Source organism: Equus caballus, chromosome 7, assembly GCF_041296265.1.
Source record: "Equus caballus isolate H_3958 breed thoroughbred chromosome 7, TB-T2T, whole genome shotgun sequence".
NCBI classification, from domain to species: Eukaryota; Metazoa; Chordata; class Mammalia; order Perissodactyla; family Equidae; genus Equus; species Equus caballus.
Window position 1 is genome coordinate 56,701,743 of NC_091690.1, and position 16,723 is coordinate 56,718,465.

At 41.5% G+C, this 16,723-nt stretch overlaps 1 protein-coding gene across 4 annotated transcripts in view; it reads right to left on the reverse strand.

Annotated features, from left to right (window-relative positions):
* The window catches only part of FAT3 (FAT atypical cadherin 3), a 617,178-nt gene that overhangs the window by 179,743 nt on the left and 420,712 nt on the right, over window positions 1–16,723 (reverse strand). The gene's annotated exons all lie outside the window — the stretch shown is intronic.

Sequence of the window (16,723 nt, forward strand, 5' to 3'; positions counted from 1 at the left end):
GTTTTATGTGTTTAAATCTTTACACAAAATTGGTTTCACATGGGAAATATCTCTCCTTTCTTCAAATAGTGTTTCTCATAATTGGATCGCCCCTTTGAGTATAAAGACAAAGAAAAAAGAATAAGACAAAAGCTTCAAGGCTACCCAGTTTATTGCACCAATTTTTCTTTTGCAGGTTTTCTTATTATTATTGTCAAACGGCAATTAGGAGGTCAAATTGACATTCCATTTCTTCATTCTACAATGTCCCTGAAGACAAGAGACTATGGATTGGGCTGTTTTCATGGCATATGCTGGTTGACAGGAAAGAATAGGGAAAATCACATGAAGAGCTCACTCCTAACACTGGTGAGGTACTAGAAATACAGAAAAGGTGGGGCCGGCCCGGTGGCACAGTGGTTAAGTTCACATGTTTGGCTTCTCGGCGGCCCAGGGTTCGCCAGTTCGGCTCCTGGGTGCGGACATGGCAAAAAAGCCGTGCTGTGGTGGGTGTCCCACATATAAATAGAGGAAGATGGGCATGGATGTTAGCTCAGGGCCAGTCTTCCTCAGCATAAAGAGGAGGATTGGCAGTAGTTACCTCACGGCTAATCTTCCTCCAAAAAAAAAAAAAAATACAGAAAAGGTATTTTACCAAGGTCTGCTGAGGAGTTCACGACCTCCAGCTTTTGTTTTACACAGAAGTGGTGGGTGAGAGTACACAGATTTTAGAGAAAGTCAAGAAGATGCCACAGGAGGCTAAATGGCCTTCAAAAAAAAATCTCATTGGAGTAGCACGGCTGTTTACAAGCTGGCCCCGCTCAGCCTCCACTCTCATCTGTCTACACTCCCCATGGCAGGGAAACCTATGTTCCCATTGCACAAATGACCTGCCTTTCCATGAATTCTTTCTGGAATGTGCCCCACCCCACTGCTTCATTCACAGAGTTTTCAAATTTAGCTCAGGTGTTAGCTCAGGTGTTAGAGAGATGATGCCTCTATCAGTGTTAGGTGCCCATCTCATATGTCCCAGCATAACCACTACCCACTGCAACCATTGTTCTTTGGCCTACACTATAATCCTTTGTTCACGGGTCTGTATTTTCCCACTAGATAGGTTGATAGTCACTTCATGGGAAGGGCTGACCTTTTGATTCTGAAGCCCTGGTGCCCACCCAGCCCCTGGCCTAAAACAAAGAGTAGGAACTTCATTAATGCTCAATGCAAGTCGATGCAAGTTGCTGTAGAAGAGACAGATTATCTATATTCTAATCTTCAGTTTTGCTACAGACTTAGAATGCGTTTGTTTAAGAGGGTATTGTTTTGGTGTGGGGAGAGTAGTTGTGGTTGTGCAGGGGGTGTTGCCTTTAATATTCATTTGAAACCATTTCTGAGTTCCTCTGTGTGAATGGGGCAGCGCCAGGCATTCTTGGGGAAACAAAGGTGAGCTATTGTCAGAGATTGTGGAGAGAAGACTGCTATCAGGAGTTTCAAGGGAGAGAATCAGTCACTTCCCTTCCCAAGCTGCCCACCGGAACCTCTCAGGAAACTCAAAAAACATAGATTTTGTGCCCAACTCCATCCCTCCTTTACTGTATCCTAATGTCCTGGGATGCTGCCTTGAGATCGTCCTCTGATTCTAAGAGAACGCTCTATGCAATTCCACTATCCTCTGTTGAATCTCACTACGGCTTTTTATTAACATTAATTTTTCTGCCCAGCCACATCCAAGAATGAAATACACTGACTTGCTTCAGCATCTGGATCAGACCATCAGGCTCAGCGTGTTCGTGTGTGGGGTGAGCGAGGGGGAGATGGAGATGATGTGTGAGCGCACTGGTGGATGGGGTGATAAAGGGGAGCACAGCTCTGAGTCATATTCATCAAGGGTCAGTGTGGTCACACCAGTGGGCGTCTAACACACAAATCTGACACTTTCATTTTCAGGCCATGCTATCCTACAAGGTCATATGTCATGGAGGCTCTTTCCAAGTGAGAAGTAACTGTATTCTCGAAAGAGGGCAGAAGGCTTTCACAAACCTCACCACCTCTTCAGGAGGCATCCTCTGTTAGAGGTCACAATGGGAGTGAGAACTACTTGTTATATTGAGGCCATAAATGAGGGAAGGCGCTGTCAAGCCTCCACTTGGCTACACTCCTGATGCTCTTTCAGACACAAAAGGCCAGGAGCCCTTTTGCCCTCTGTTCCCCTGCGGACTCCCGTGTCATTTCAGGTCCTCGTTGCCCAGGTCATGCAGCCATGGCCCATTGTGGTGTGACTGTGCACAGGGAAAAGGTCAGCTTCCTCTCCTGATTATTCCTAGGGTAATTCTTTAGGAAAGTCACTTATTGTCACAATGCACATGTGTAACTGGGAGAGCAGCGTGGCTCCCCTTACATTGCATACCTTCACCAGGATGTGTTTTTAACATATTTATCAGCCAACAGGGAAAGAGGTTTCCTGAAAAGTCTCAAACAACACCCACAACAGTGAACCTGAGAAAGCCAAGCAGTTTCTGTTCCTGGAGGAAACGCAGGAAAAAACATCTGCAGGTTTCAGTTCTCTGAGTTTCTATCACCTTTATTTTCACAGATATAAGGTAAAAGGCAGGAAAAAAAAAATCCAACTCAAAAGTGAAAATCAGTAGGAAATCAGATGAGGTGGGGGTGGTGGATAGGGAGTGACTACTAGTGGGTACAAAGTTTCTTTTTGGGATGATGAAAATGCTCTAAAATTACAGATTATGGTGATGGCTGCACAGTTCCATAAGTATTCTGAAAACCATTGAATTGTATACTTTAAATGGATGAATGTTACTGTATGTAAATTACCTATCAGTAAAGCTATTAAAAATCGGTAGGATATCATAAACTCTGCCTTCTAGATTTTAACAAGTTTTTCATGTTTGGAGAAGACAGACATTTACAAATACGTGAATGAATGAATGAGCAAGTTAGTTTAGGAATCAGACACGAAGAGGGGTTGGAATGAAGAGTGATCAGGTTTGTCCACAGGGAATCTGGAACACAATAACGAACGGAGCACTTTGGGTTAAAGACAGAACTGGTTGTTATTTACGCTGAAAAATAAATCTTGTTATCAAGCCAGGGCCAGCTAAACCAAGAAGGGGCAAAAAGCTTTCTTCCTTCTAAAGGTACATATTAGGATGAGCTATGGGGCTTCAGCAGCACAGTCAGAAAGGAAGGCAGTGAGCATCCCTCACAGTCCAGAGGAATTAGTCAAAATTGCCAATGCTGCATCTTCATTTCTAACAACCTTGTTGTAGCTGAATGCGGTTGGGCCTTAGGTAAGGAAGAGAATGAAACAGAGCAACCTCCTTCTTCAAGGGCTCTGATTCATCACTGTGAAAAGCAACCCCATTGTGTAATCTCTGCAGAAGAGAGGCGTGTACATCACATATGTAACTGTAGACGATTGGGCACAGTAAATTGGGGACTGACATGAAGAAATTGAATTTCAAAGATAAATCATAGGCGAGCTTTTGAATGTGGTTTGGAGATATAAACAAACACATCATTTGATATAATTACATGGGCAAACCTCCAATTTAGGAGGGGAATTACGCCAGTCCTAAGTGAACGATACTCAGTAAAGGAGGGGGAGAGCGCATGGCTGGAAACTTGCAACTACTTTAAAAACGTCTGTTTTTGATTTTTTGTTGCAGAGATGGGGACTCTAACACCCTCTCTGAGAAACAGCCTGAGCACGAAAATGTGGCTGCCAGTCCAAAAGAGAACTCGAGATGTTCTAAGTAGTTATGGTCAGAGAAGTGATGCTTGTAAGGATGACATCTTTTCCCTGCTCTTTCTCCTTGTGGGTGTCCTGGGTCGCAGCTGTGTAATCTGCTGCCATGACATTCACATTTTCTTTAAGTGCTACTTGAAGCAGTGTAGTTCTTAGCTGTTTCAGCATAATTTTCCAGGACTGTTGGAAGCTGAGTCTCGTATTAAAGATACAACTAGAATCATCAGCCCTGTGAGCTACAATTAGTGCTTACTCTCTCTTTTTCACGCCCCATTTCCTCTGCTCACCATTTCTCCATGCCTACCCCCAGTTATCTGGTAAACCCCTTGCCTTCCTTCCAACAGTTCAAATGTCATGTCCTCTTACCTTTCCTTCTCTAGCATGTTGCATGTAATTCATCTATTGTCCAGATCCCCCTTGAGACTGCAGGTTTAGGGAGGCAGAGACTTTGGGTAGTTCACCAGTTGAGCTTGGGAACCTAGGTCAATGCCTGTCACATCTATTGCATACATAAATGTTCTACTACAGCACCCAATATTTGGCTCTACTTTTTGTTAAAGAGTCAGTCTTTCCTAACAGGATAGAAAGAAAAGGTTAGTCAATAGATCTTATTCATTTTGTGTTCCTGGCATTTAACATAGAATCTGGTACATTATAGGTACCCAGCAAAACTTGTTTGAATGAAGGTGACATGGATGCAGTCTTCCACAACTCTCAGTACTGTTTTATACAGATTGGCCATAATGGTCCCAAACCTTGGCACTTAAAGTTATCTGAATGTTCTCTTTCATTCTTTGAAAATTTTAACGTTTTTCAATGTTTGGACACCTTCTTCCATGTTGATAGTTAGAGGTCCATAGAACAATTCCTGACAGTTTTTTGTTTTTCAGCTGCTAATTAAAGATTTTTAATCTTTAAAGTTATGCACAGGAGCTTTGAGGCCATTCCATGGTTCTCTCGCATCCTGGTTTCTATCTAATTTATGGAGAAAGTTGGGCAAATAATAATATAGTAATATCCAACATTTATTGAATACTATGTGCCAGCCACTACTAAACAGTTCACAGACATGATCTCACTTAATCTCACAATCGTTCAGAGAAATAGGAACTATTTTGACATCTTCTAGGAGGAAACTGAGTTAAAATAACTTTCCCAAGGTCACCAGTGACTGAGCCATGATTCCGACCCAGGGAACCTAACTCTGATGCTTCTTCACTATGTCCTTAGCCACCTTCCCAGGAGCCAGGAGACCTGGGTCCCAGTCTCAGCTCTGTCAGTAACTGGTTATGAGATTACAGCAACCAGGTTTTTTCTCCAGGCCCTTGTTTCCTCCTCTAGGAATGTCCCAAAGTCTCTTTTCAATGCAAAGAGTCTATCATAATATAAAAGCATTAGAAGGAGATCACTATTCTTCTTCATTCTCTGTTCTCTCATCTGACCCCACTTTCTTCTTGATGGATGCAAGTCTAGCTGTGAAGGACCTGGGTGGGTCACTCAGGCAGAAACAAGAGGGGCTGTGTTCTGGTTTTATTTATCCACAAAATCAACACTGAAACACCCCTATGCATATCTCTCAAAAGGAGAACGTAAAAACATCAGTTAACTATGAGTGTGTGTTTTTAAGTAGTAAAAAAACCCCTTAGTGATTCCCATGTTTATTGGCTCTTCCACAAGATTCTAATTTCTAGAACTTCCGTTTCCACCTCTCATGTTAGCCTCTCATTTAAGGCTTTAGGTAGCCTTAAAATGTTCCCTGTTGTATTTTCACATGGACATAGGCTGTGCAGTGAATATGGACAGAAAGAAATGAACACACAGTAAGTGCAAATTTCAGGATTTGAGGAAAAATTAAAGTTGGAGTGAAGCCACATATTAGGTTTGCACAAAAAAACCTAAGTAATGTGTATTCTTCGACAATATGATATTTCTTTAAAAGAAAAGAATAATCAGAAAGCAAAAAATATACAAGAGCTACAACGTTATGGGGGGTGTCAAACACAAAGGATTCTCGAAACTGGCCCCATCAGGATGCTTCTTAAATAAGAGCTGTTTCGTCAGGTGTAAAGATTTGGAGCTGCTCGATTGAGCAGGCAGTGCTGCTATTAAATTTCTTAAGAAAATCTGACAGAGGAAATCACCGATAGAGATTAAGCCTACAACTTGGATTTTTCTCTATAAATGGTGATTTCCAAGATGCTAATAGAAGCTTTAGAACTGTAAGTCAGAGTGCATCTTAAACCGAAGTATGAAGACCCTGTGGGTCAAATGTGATTCATAGCTGTTGGTTTTTTGTAACAGATAAGTTTCATTTTCTTTCTTTGCAAGCAAATAAACGGCATTTCCCAATTCTGCCTTAGCAGCAGGGGAATCTGGCAGCCCTCTTCTGCCAGACACACTTCCCTCTTTGGATACAGGATTCTGTAGCTGCTAAACGTGGCAATGGGGAAAAGCCAGCTTGCGAAGGAAAAGTATTGATGCTGGCACATACCTTGCACCTTCTCCTCAGGCTGAGTTGACAGATGGAGTTGCCCACAGCCTGGAGGGAGAGTTCTGAGGGTAGGGCAAGCCCTGCTCCCTCGCTGTACCATGCATTACTGACAAGATCAATGAGAGGCATCCGGGTCAATACAACTTGTTATCATGGTGAGGGATAAGATGGTGGCCAACAAGGGAGAAGTAATGAAGAAGATATATGGTGGAGAATATTTCTAAAGGCCTTCTCCTCTGAACAGGTCTTTCTTGTACCTAGTGGGCCTACCATGCACACCTACATATGCGTGCACGCACATACGCACACACATACATTTAGGACCAGAGATGCTGTGTACAATTCTAATTTTGCCAGAATACCTGGATACTTACCATCTGTTCTTCCCTCAATTCCTCTCCTCATCACCAATCCTCATGGCTCTCCCTCCCAATCTCACATAGCCCTCCAGCTCTGCCTTCTGATTCGGCCCAGATGAAGAAGTATTTACGTACCTGAAGATGTCTCCAGGCAACTGAGCTCAAACTTGAGTGCCATATTGGATTTCTTCAGAGAAATTAAACTGCAGATGGCGAACCAATATTAAGGATGTCGTAGGAAATGATGCCATCTTTAGTGCCATTAACATACCACTGATGTGTGTGCTCAGATGTGCAATATGCTGCACATCTCCTCCTTTCTCAATCTGCCAAGATTATTTTTTTCCATAATTATGAATATTGGATGATCAAAATAAGGAAGAAGTGGCTGATAACCTAAATTACACGGTATGGATGCATCTTAGAGATTATCCAGTCTGGGAAGCATCATGGTATACCAGTTAGCAATCCACTAATCAGTACTCAGGCTCTGGCATCAGACTGCCTGGCTTTGCATCCCAGTTTTACCCCAGGCAACTGCTTGTTCCTGGGCAAGTTACTTAGCTTCTCTAAGTATCAGCCTCCTCATCTGTAAAATGAGGCTTATTAAATTAAATAATTGATTTAAAATGCTTAGCTCAGTTCCTGGCACATATTAAATGCTCCAATAATATTACTCTTATTATTAGCTCCAAAAATAATGCCTGGAGTATTGTATGTATTCAACAGTCTAATCTTGCTTCCTTCCCACCCTGAGATCTCCCTCAAATGTGTTTAAACATTTGGGCAACAAAAATTGTAAAATGTCTACTACTTACCCTGTCATGTGACAGATAAGAAAACTGAGGCTCACAGCTTAAGTGACTTGTTCAAAGACTGATTCATACGAAATCCTTCATCCATGCACTGTTAAATTTTATTGAGAGGATAGTATATATCGTTGCTACACAGAGTGTGGCATGGATTAGCAGCATCAGCATCACCCGGGAACCAGTTAGAAATGCAGAACTGCAGACTCCTCCTGGACCAATGTGATTTGTATGTATACTTAATTTTGAGAAGCCTGGCTCTAGACCATTGCTGGTTTCCAAACATGGCCGTGTATTGGAATCACCTAGGGAGCTTTAAAAAAATACTGATGCCAGGGTCCCACATCCAGAGATTCTGAATTATTTGGTATGGGTGGAAGCCTGGGTATGGGGATTTTCGGAAAAGCTCCAGGTGATTCTAATATTCAGCTAACGGGGTGAGAATCACTGTAAATACACTTGTTATCTGTGGGTGATGGGTTGCGGTAATTAATTTTTTTGGCTTATCTAAATTATCTAGTACTCCCACAGTGAAGAACATTTAATTTTATAATACAAAAGAATTTAAAGACCAAACAGGGCACCTGGGGCATAGTTCTCTGCACGCCCTCATCCGAATTCCTCAAAGTTCTATTCTGAATCCTCCTAGCAAAGGACTAAACTGTGGTTGCCAGGTTTGTTACGACCTTAGATCTGACATACGCCTTGTGTCTTCCCCCAATACACTGGCTGAGCTCAGCTACTGTTTGGCTTCTTCATTCTGTCATAGTTTCCTGTACCTCCTACAGTCCTACACCTCTCCTAGCTCCATGTGGCACCCAGGGCCCTCGTAGCAGAGGTGAAATGCCACCTCTGTGGTGACGCTCTCTCTTCCCCACAAAAGCATATTTGGACACAAGGCCCAGAGGGAAGAGCCCAGGGGATACAACACTAAGTCCCCATATTTGCCCTCATGGAACTAACAATCCAGGGAGAGAGACAGACACAGATGCAAATAACTATAATACAAGGTGTGAGCTGATACATACCTGGACAACTCTGGGTGCCCTGAAGAAGGAACGATTAATGCTGAATTGTGCAATCGGAAAACATAAGGAATAAGTTGACTTTGCACGAGGCCTTTAATGGCAAATAAGATGCCAATAGATAAAGAAGTTTGAAAAAGTTAAAATGTCAAATTCGTAGCTGAGAATAATGAGGCAAAAGATTAAAGAAAAAGGTAAATCTAGGTTTCAATCCTGGCTCTATTTCTTAGTTGTGTGACCAGGGACAAGTTATATATCTTCTCCGATCTTGGTCTTGTCATCTCTGAAATGGGGATAGTAAGAACTCCCTCCGAGTTAGAAACAATACAGATGACATACTTAGCATGGTGCCTTGCACTTAGCACATGCTGTTTAAAAAACAGAAACAGCATCTATAAGAAGCAGTGTGTTATTTTTGATTTTTATTAAAAATCCTAAGAGCACCGGGATGCTATTTCTAATTACATTCCAAAGGAAAATCTTATAGACTTTAGAAAATCTTATCCACAAAGTCTGAAAATTTAATAACCAGGAAACTGAAAGTTGAAGTGTCTTTCTGCTTATTCGAATGAACACCATGCAGGCCTTTAAGCCCTGCCACAGTGCGGAGGTGTGAAAACAACCACTGTTCTCCCCTTGGAAATGATTTCACTGCAAATAATTTGTTTCTACATCTGTTTTCATGTGACAGATAAAATCAGGAGGATGAATAAAGTGCAAATTACTCAGAGGATGTGCAAAGTCGTGACAATGTGTGCTTTCTTTAAGATCATCTTTGCTTGATGATTTATACAAGGCCTTAGGTAGGAGCAATGTTTTCAAACTGGATTAAAAAAATTGGGGCAAAGTATCACTTATTTTGGAGGACTTTAAATGTTATCAGAAGACTGATAACATTATTTTTTTAAGATCACACGTTTCCCAGTTAATTTTCACATAATTCAATTCTTTCTTTTTGTCCTAAATTTATACATACACTGTAAAACCTCATTATTTTTCATTCCACTTATCTGAGAATTTGTAATAGTTATGGGGCTGGTTGAAGTTTACCTTTGTACTTCCCAGGTAAATTAATAGGGTGGAAAGGTCTCAGAGGAATACTTAATGTACTGGAGACAAACCATTTGCAAAGCACTTTAATTTTAACAACCACCATTTTGATGTTCTAATTGGAAACAGCCTATGTAACTATTCATTAGAGTCTGTCCAAGCAGGCCTTTCGTTGGGCAACATTTTGTTAATAGTAGCATTAACCTTATGTGTTTATTCCAAAGCTGTAAACATGCGTTTCCTGAAGTATTCTAGAATCCGCATTTTCAACTGCTGTAAAATCCTCCTGGATAAGAGTCTGAATTAATGCAACGTCATGGTCTTTCTGTTCTTTGGGAAGAAGTACCATCTCTTGCAAAAATGATGCAATTTGTGGGGCTGGTCTGGGGTTAGTGGTTTTGGATCCTGGGCATGGACCTACATACTGCTTATCAAGCTGTGTTGTGGCAGTGTCCCACACACAAAATAGAGGAAGCATGGCACAGATGTTAGCTGAGGGCCAATCTTCTTCACCAAAACAAAAAGAAATTTGTGCTTAATCATTTACCAACTTTGTGCAAGCAACTTTGTGCAAGTCTTTAAAAATGTTGTGTGCCTGAGTCTCTTCCTCTGTAACATACCAGTGATTTAATGGGGGGAGCAATTAACCTCTTCCTTCCTAAAAGTAACACATGATGCTTTTTTCCTTTATAAATAGAAGTGGAAATAAAGGAGGGATTAGAATCTTTTACAACTCCTTGAAAAAATGCTGTATTAATTCAGGGAAGAGTTGTATTCTCCTTCTGCTCTTTTATGGAGGATTTTATAAATAATTCCATTATAGCTTTATCACTTTGTATTCTGTTTGTACATTTGTTTTCTTCAAGGGACTGTGGCCTCTCCAGGGCAACCACATTTTTATTTATTTAAAGTTCATTAAAGGAATATCTTTTGAGAGCCTAAGCTAATCTTTGTGTCTTTCATGCTTAGCACGGTGCCTGGCATATGGATGGTGACCAATCAATATTAGTCTAGTGGATGAAAAAGCTGTAGTATTGAAAACGTGTATGGAAGTGTGTTAGTGCCTGTACCACCACCCAGTGCGGGTAATGGTCCATATATGTGGGAATGATCACACAGCATTTCTATTACGGCTTGTAAAAGCTTCCATGCCTTTTGGGAAAAGCTTCCAAATATATTCAAAATGGAATTATGTGCTGTGATAATTATTATTTTGGGTTTTTAGCATGAAATGTTACAAGTTTATAAAGCCATGTTTTTTTGTATTGCATGTCAAAGTCTACTGTCTGTGTGGTTAATTGAGGTTAATGGAGAGAAATGGCAGATTGCCAATGTTAATGAGTTTTTCTTGACTCTTTCTAATATGTATTTTATTTCTCATTTGCCTTTGCTTCTTGTTTAACCAAATTACGTTATTTATCCAAGACTTTGTCATATACAAGCAAGAATTGCTAACCTGCCAGAGAGGGCTCAGCCCATGTTTCATTTCCCAAAGAACATTAAAACAGGCCGAGTGGTGGGGAGTGGGAGGAGGAGTGGTATAGCGTGAAAACCAGAAGGGCCGAGGTTGCACAAAACAGCCAGCCTTTGATTTCTCTAGGTCCACCAAACACTCCATGGGGAGTATCAAAACGGAGGACAAATCCAAGGGCCTTGTTGGATCACAGTCCTGGCTGGAGTCTAATGAATTAATTCTTCCAAAATGCAACCAATAATCGAGTAAGGAGGGTGCTAAAGGGGTACCGTAGCTATGTCTTATTGAAAGCGTGACTTATGTGGCATTTTAGTTTCTTGTTCAGAAAATGGGGAAAAAAAAGAAAAAAAGAACTGGCAAGGAAGTGAGAGAATCATTGAAAGTGTTAGTAAAGCAGGGGAAAAATCAGAGATCAGCAAATACTGGCACTGTGGGATTCGGGCTGGTGTAGGGCACTGGGGGAGGTTGGCAGCCTTGAAGACTGCCATAGCATGTCTCTAGATCTTGTTTATTCCATATTTACCCACAAAATAAACATAAATACATATCATTTATTGAGAGTTAGATTACTAAGTAGCTAGCACTGTGTAACTCCTAATGCGTGCCCTTAACTAGTACACTGTAATCGTTTGCTTGGTTTTCCTTTGCTGGTTCTCTTGGGAGAGTAGAGGTGGGAGAAGCTCGTTTAGGTTTTCTTCCTCTTTCGGGGATGAGAACAGTTATGGCAGACCTGAAACGGGGTACACGCCCCAGGAAACTTAAGGTTAAGGGCTGTCACTGGTGGTGGGTCTGCTGGACACACATGTTCAAGTTCCTCTGTGCCTTTTCTTCTTCTCTTGTCATCCCAAGGTTGACCTCCATCCCCTCCCAGTCGGTCACCCAAGGGGCCAGAAGCACAGTTGCAAAATGCTTCTTTTACATTTTCAGCAGTTTAGTATTCCTTCTTTGGGGCTAGTAGCAGTCTGAGAAATTCAGTATCTTCTGGACAAATGGCTATGCACACAGAGTCTAAGAATGGATTTTTAAACCATTCACAGCACTGTGTCAGTCCTTCTTTCTCAGTGAAAATGAGCTCAATTCTACTGTGGCTGCAATTAGTGGATAATTAGTCCTTGTACATGTTGATGCTACATGTCATACAACTGGCTCCTGGTTTAGCATCCATTCAACAAGATTATTTAATTTTGCTGCAATTTTAATTTTTTTGAGTCACATTGGTACCCTAACACTAGAAAACCTGGGACTCAAGCTAGATAGACTAAAGTTTGAAATTACATTAATGGATTTCATTTTTCCCATGGAAAAGAAAATTGTTGGAAGGTTTTGCATTAATAAACTGAAGCAACAGATAGGACAGAGGGCAGGATGCATTCTACAGTCTGATCAGCCATCCTGGGCTCTGGGTTTTTAATATAACATGAAGTACAGTTCCAGCCTCACAACTGGCTTGGCACCAGGGTACCCGCCTTCAGGGAATGCTGAGAACAATGGGTAATGGGAAGAGAATAAATAATTGTAGCCAAGCTGTTAAAAGCTCAGGGAGGATTATGCAAAAAGGTAAAACGGGGGCACAGAGGGGTCAGCCTTGAACTCCAGCTGGGGTACAGGAAAAGTTTCTCAGGATGGGGTCTCTTGGTTGGAGCGAGTAGAAGCTTGTCAGGTAGACAAGGAGGAGAAGAGCTTTCCGTGGTATTCTGAAGGGTCAGGGAAGGCAAACAGGCAAGAAGGACCCCCAATCTCGTTCCAAAGTTACTTCAGGAGACCTTAGGGGAAACCTTGGAATTTTGTATCACTTATTGCTGGGAATGGAAGAAAAACAATACCTTTCCCCTTGTGGATACTCAGTCAGTCGGCACAGCAAGGGGCTCTCTTAACTTTTAACATGGAAGCATTTTTACACATCATGGAACAGCGTTGTAGTGGATGATGGGAAAAGTCCCCTCTCCATTCCTGTAAGGCTCAGAATAAAGGGACTAAGACCACATTACAAGCAAGTACCTGAGCCTAACAAAGTGACAGTTAGGGGATGCTATGAGAACACCAGTCAGATATCATTTAAATAGAGCTTCCTCGCCACTCCCTTTGCCTTCTCTTGGAAGCAACACTTTTGTGGGTGGGCAACTGTCCCAGTTTGCCTGAGCCTGTACCAGTCACAGCACTGAAAGTCCCAGTTCAATGTTCCAAGAAACCCGTCAGTCTTGGGCAAATCAGGATGGTTGGTCATCCTAGCTTTAGATCACGACTGAATGTCCGGTCTCTGTGACTAACTTATCAAACAGTAGATTTTCAAGGTTGAACGCATGTGAGAGCATTTCCTGTCTTGCCCTGACACCCACTTCAGTTTGCAGATGGGGAAACTGAGGCTCAGAGAGGAGCAGCAACTTGTAAGATTCATTTGCACAATGCTTAGCTCCAATTAGGTAATACCCCTTCTTAAAACCCTCAGATCTGCTTTATGATTTCTGTCTTCCTCACAGAATCACATGCTTCTAAAAATTCCCCACAGCATCTCCCTAACATAGCTAACGACTGGTACCATTTTCTGATTATTCCCTATGAGGCAGGCAGTATGTTGAGCACTTCACATGCAAAATTTCATTTAATCCTCATAACAATTCCACATTACAATTACTAAATTGCTGGATACTCTTGTCATCCCCATTTTGCAGATGAGATAACTGAGTCTTAGCATGACCAAGTAACTTGCCAAAGGTTATGCAGTTAATAGGTGAGAGAGATTTGAAACTTGATCAAGTTGTCTAATTCCAGAATCTTTATATTTAACCCTGAGGACATAAGTGTTCTCTTTCTATTCAATTATATCTTCCACTACTTCTGTAAAATCACTCCGCTGTTTAACCAAAATATTTGAAAAAGCACAGGAGTGGTTTTCCCAACTCCAGACATTCTTCTTATTCTATCTCCCACTCATTATTTTCATTCACTGGAAAAGCATCTTCAGATAAGAGTCTAGACTTGCTTTTCAGTTCCTGCTGGGTTTGGGGCCACATCAAACCTTCCCACTATGATACTGCTTTAGAAAAGAGCCAATTTGATGTGCGGGCAGTGCTTTTGTCTTCAGCCATTGAGCTGTTGTAGGATCAATCCAGTTCAATGTCATCGGGGCCCCACATTAACAGAAGGTGACTCTAAGGGGATTCAAACACTATGCTTCTCTTAATAGCTCTGCCAAGATCCTCACCATTTGGATTTCTGCTAGATCTTCTCTGAGGTTTACTCTCCTTAGTTTATGTCCTCCTCCAGCTTTCCCTCTTGCTCATCTCTTTTTTTTGAAAGCAAAGTCTTCATACTTAACAAATTCAACTCACTTCACAACTTGCCTTTCCCTTGGCCCATGTCCTCCCCCAGTATCTGCATGGCTGGTTCTATCTTTATCACACAGACCTCAGTTCAAATATCACCTCTCAAGAGAACACTTCCCTTCTCTGATCACCCCACCTAACGTCTCCCACTCCTTGTTCTATTTTCTTCTCACCCCATCTGTCTGAAATTATCCCGTTTGCATACTTGTTCATTTATCCATTGTCTAACTCTTCCTCTAGAATGTAAGCCTTACAAAAGCAGGAGCTCTCTCTTATATACTGCCATATCTGCAGCACCTAGAAGAATGCCTGGTACGTAATAGACCCTCAATAAATGACTGTTGAATGAAAGAAGGAATGCCTATATTTAAAATACTTATCAATGTTGCTGAAACCCTCCTGTCCTCGTAATTAAATATTTTGCATGCTTTTTGTTCTATTATAATTTTCACAGTGAATGTTTTCAGTATCAGTTTTGACTCTACCACTAAAAGTTTCTGGATGCTCTCCATCGAGGTATTAGCTTGAAGGACAGTAGACCAGAGTCAGTAAGATCCAGGACAGGTTTCAAGCCTCCCCACTTCCCAGCTAAATGATCTTGAGCAAGTCACTCAAAATCTTTGAGCTTCAGTCTCACCACCCATAAGAGGGGAATGCTCCAACCTACCCCTTGAGACCACGGTGAATATGAAATGAGATGAGGTGTGCAAAAGCAACTGCAGCGCAATGCAACTTGATGTGTTCTTTATTCTCTCCTTATGCAGTTATTAAATATATTTAACTTTTATAATTTTACCTAACTCCGTGTAAATACCAAACCATTAAATTATTAATCTGCAAATAGAGAGCTTGGAACATATGAAAGGTCAGGAAAACCTTAGAATTCTCTATTCTGTTTCAAAAACCCAGGAGCCTTAAGGGCCAACTGTCAGGAAAGGTCAGTTAGAAACTTCATTCCATTGCAATGCCTGGGGGTCAGCATCCTTCCGGCAGGAAATTCCAGGGAGATGGAGGTAACTTCTACCATCAGAACAAACAGGTCAGTGTGAAGGTTAAGAAATCTAATCCCATTTGAGTCAATGGACTGAATTCAAATCTCAGAGTTGATTTTAATCTCCTGAAATGAGATCATCAGAACAGCTCTCGGCTCCTCAAGGCAAGCATCTCTTATTTCTAGATCCCTTTTGCTCCGTTATATTCTTCTGCCTGTATAAATGGAGGCTCTTCTGTGGCAAGTCCATAGGTAGAAGTTTCCATCTATCTCTTCTCTTTCCCTCTGCCCTTGTTTTGTGGCCTTTGATAAGAAAGATCACAGTGGAAGACAGTGGGGAAAGCTCCAGAGTTCAGAGAACAAGGCTATATGTCATCTTCCCCCCTTAGCTACTTTCTGATGTTATGCAAGTCACATAAGCACTCTGTGACTCTCTGTCTGCACAGAGCTCATCCATTTATCATCATTCGTGACTTCTCTACTACCATGTCCTGGTAGCCTATTGAGTAGTCCCAATTCAACCTGACGTAGATCCCAGCCTTCTTCTAGCCATAACTCTCCTTTGCACTGTGCCCAGACGGAGTCCTTTAACAAACATCAATTGAAAGAATGATTGACAATGAGAGGATCCAAGCAAGACAACTTTAAAAGAGCTATTTCTGACAAAAATCTTACCTTAGCAAAAATAGGACAGTGATTAAAGTCTCCTGTATTTCAGGCCTCAGTATAGAGATGTGAATAAACGGGGATGTGTAATGATAAACTCCAGCCGTTCCGCAATTCAACACTCACACCTTGACTAAGACCTATTTCTTCTCAACCTTACCTATTTCAAAACCCAGTTAATTTTATCCCATCCATTGATTCACTCAACAAAAATGTATTAAATGCTTTCAGGCTGGGCACCAGGGATCATTATCTCCTTCAGGAATTCTTCATGTGTGACCCTTTGGGGATAATGCCTGCCATTTGATGTGCCTGAGTGTGAAAAGCCTTCGTGACAATCATGCTGACCTCAGCCATAGCTAAGTAAGATGACTAGAATCAAGCAGTCTGGATTCCAGCCCAAGTTTTGCAATTTACATTCCATGTGACATCTCTTTCCTCACCTGTCAGATGGGGAATAATACCAGCCTTTTGTGCTTATTGGAAATATAAATTACGATCACTTATATAAAAGCATGTAGCATGAGGGTTGGAGCATAGCAGGTGATGAGAACACGTGAATATCTGCCTTGTCCTGGCCTCGACTGGACCAAAATGAAACCATTCTCATTTGTAGTAGAGTCTTTATTTGGTGACATGCATTGTATCATAGCAAAGGTAACAACAATTATCGTAAGCCAGAACAGATATTTGCTGCTCACTGCCTTACAGGCATTCCCTGTTTCCCTTTTTCTGACCCCTGCAGCCTCCACCTCTACACTTCTCACCCCCTTCTCATGTTATTAGACCC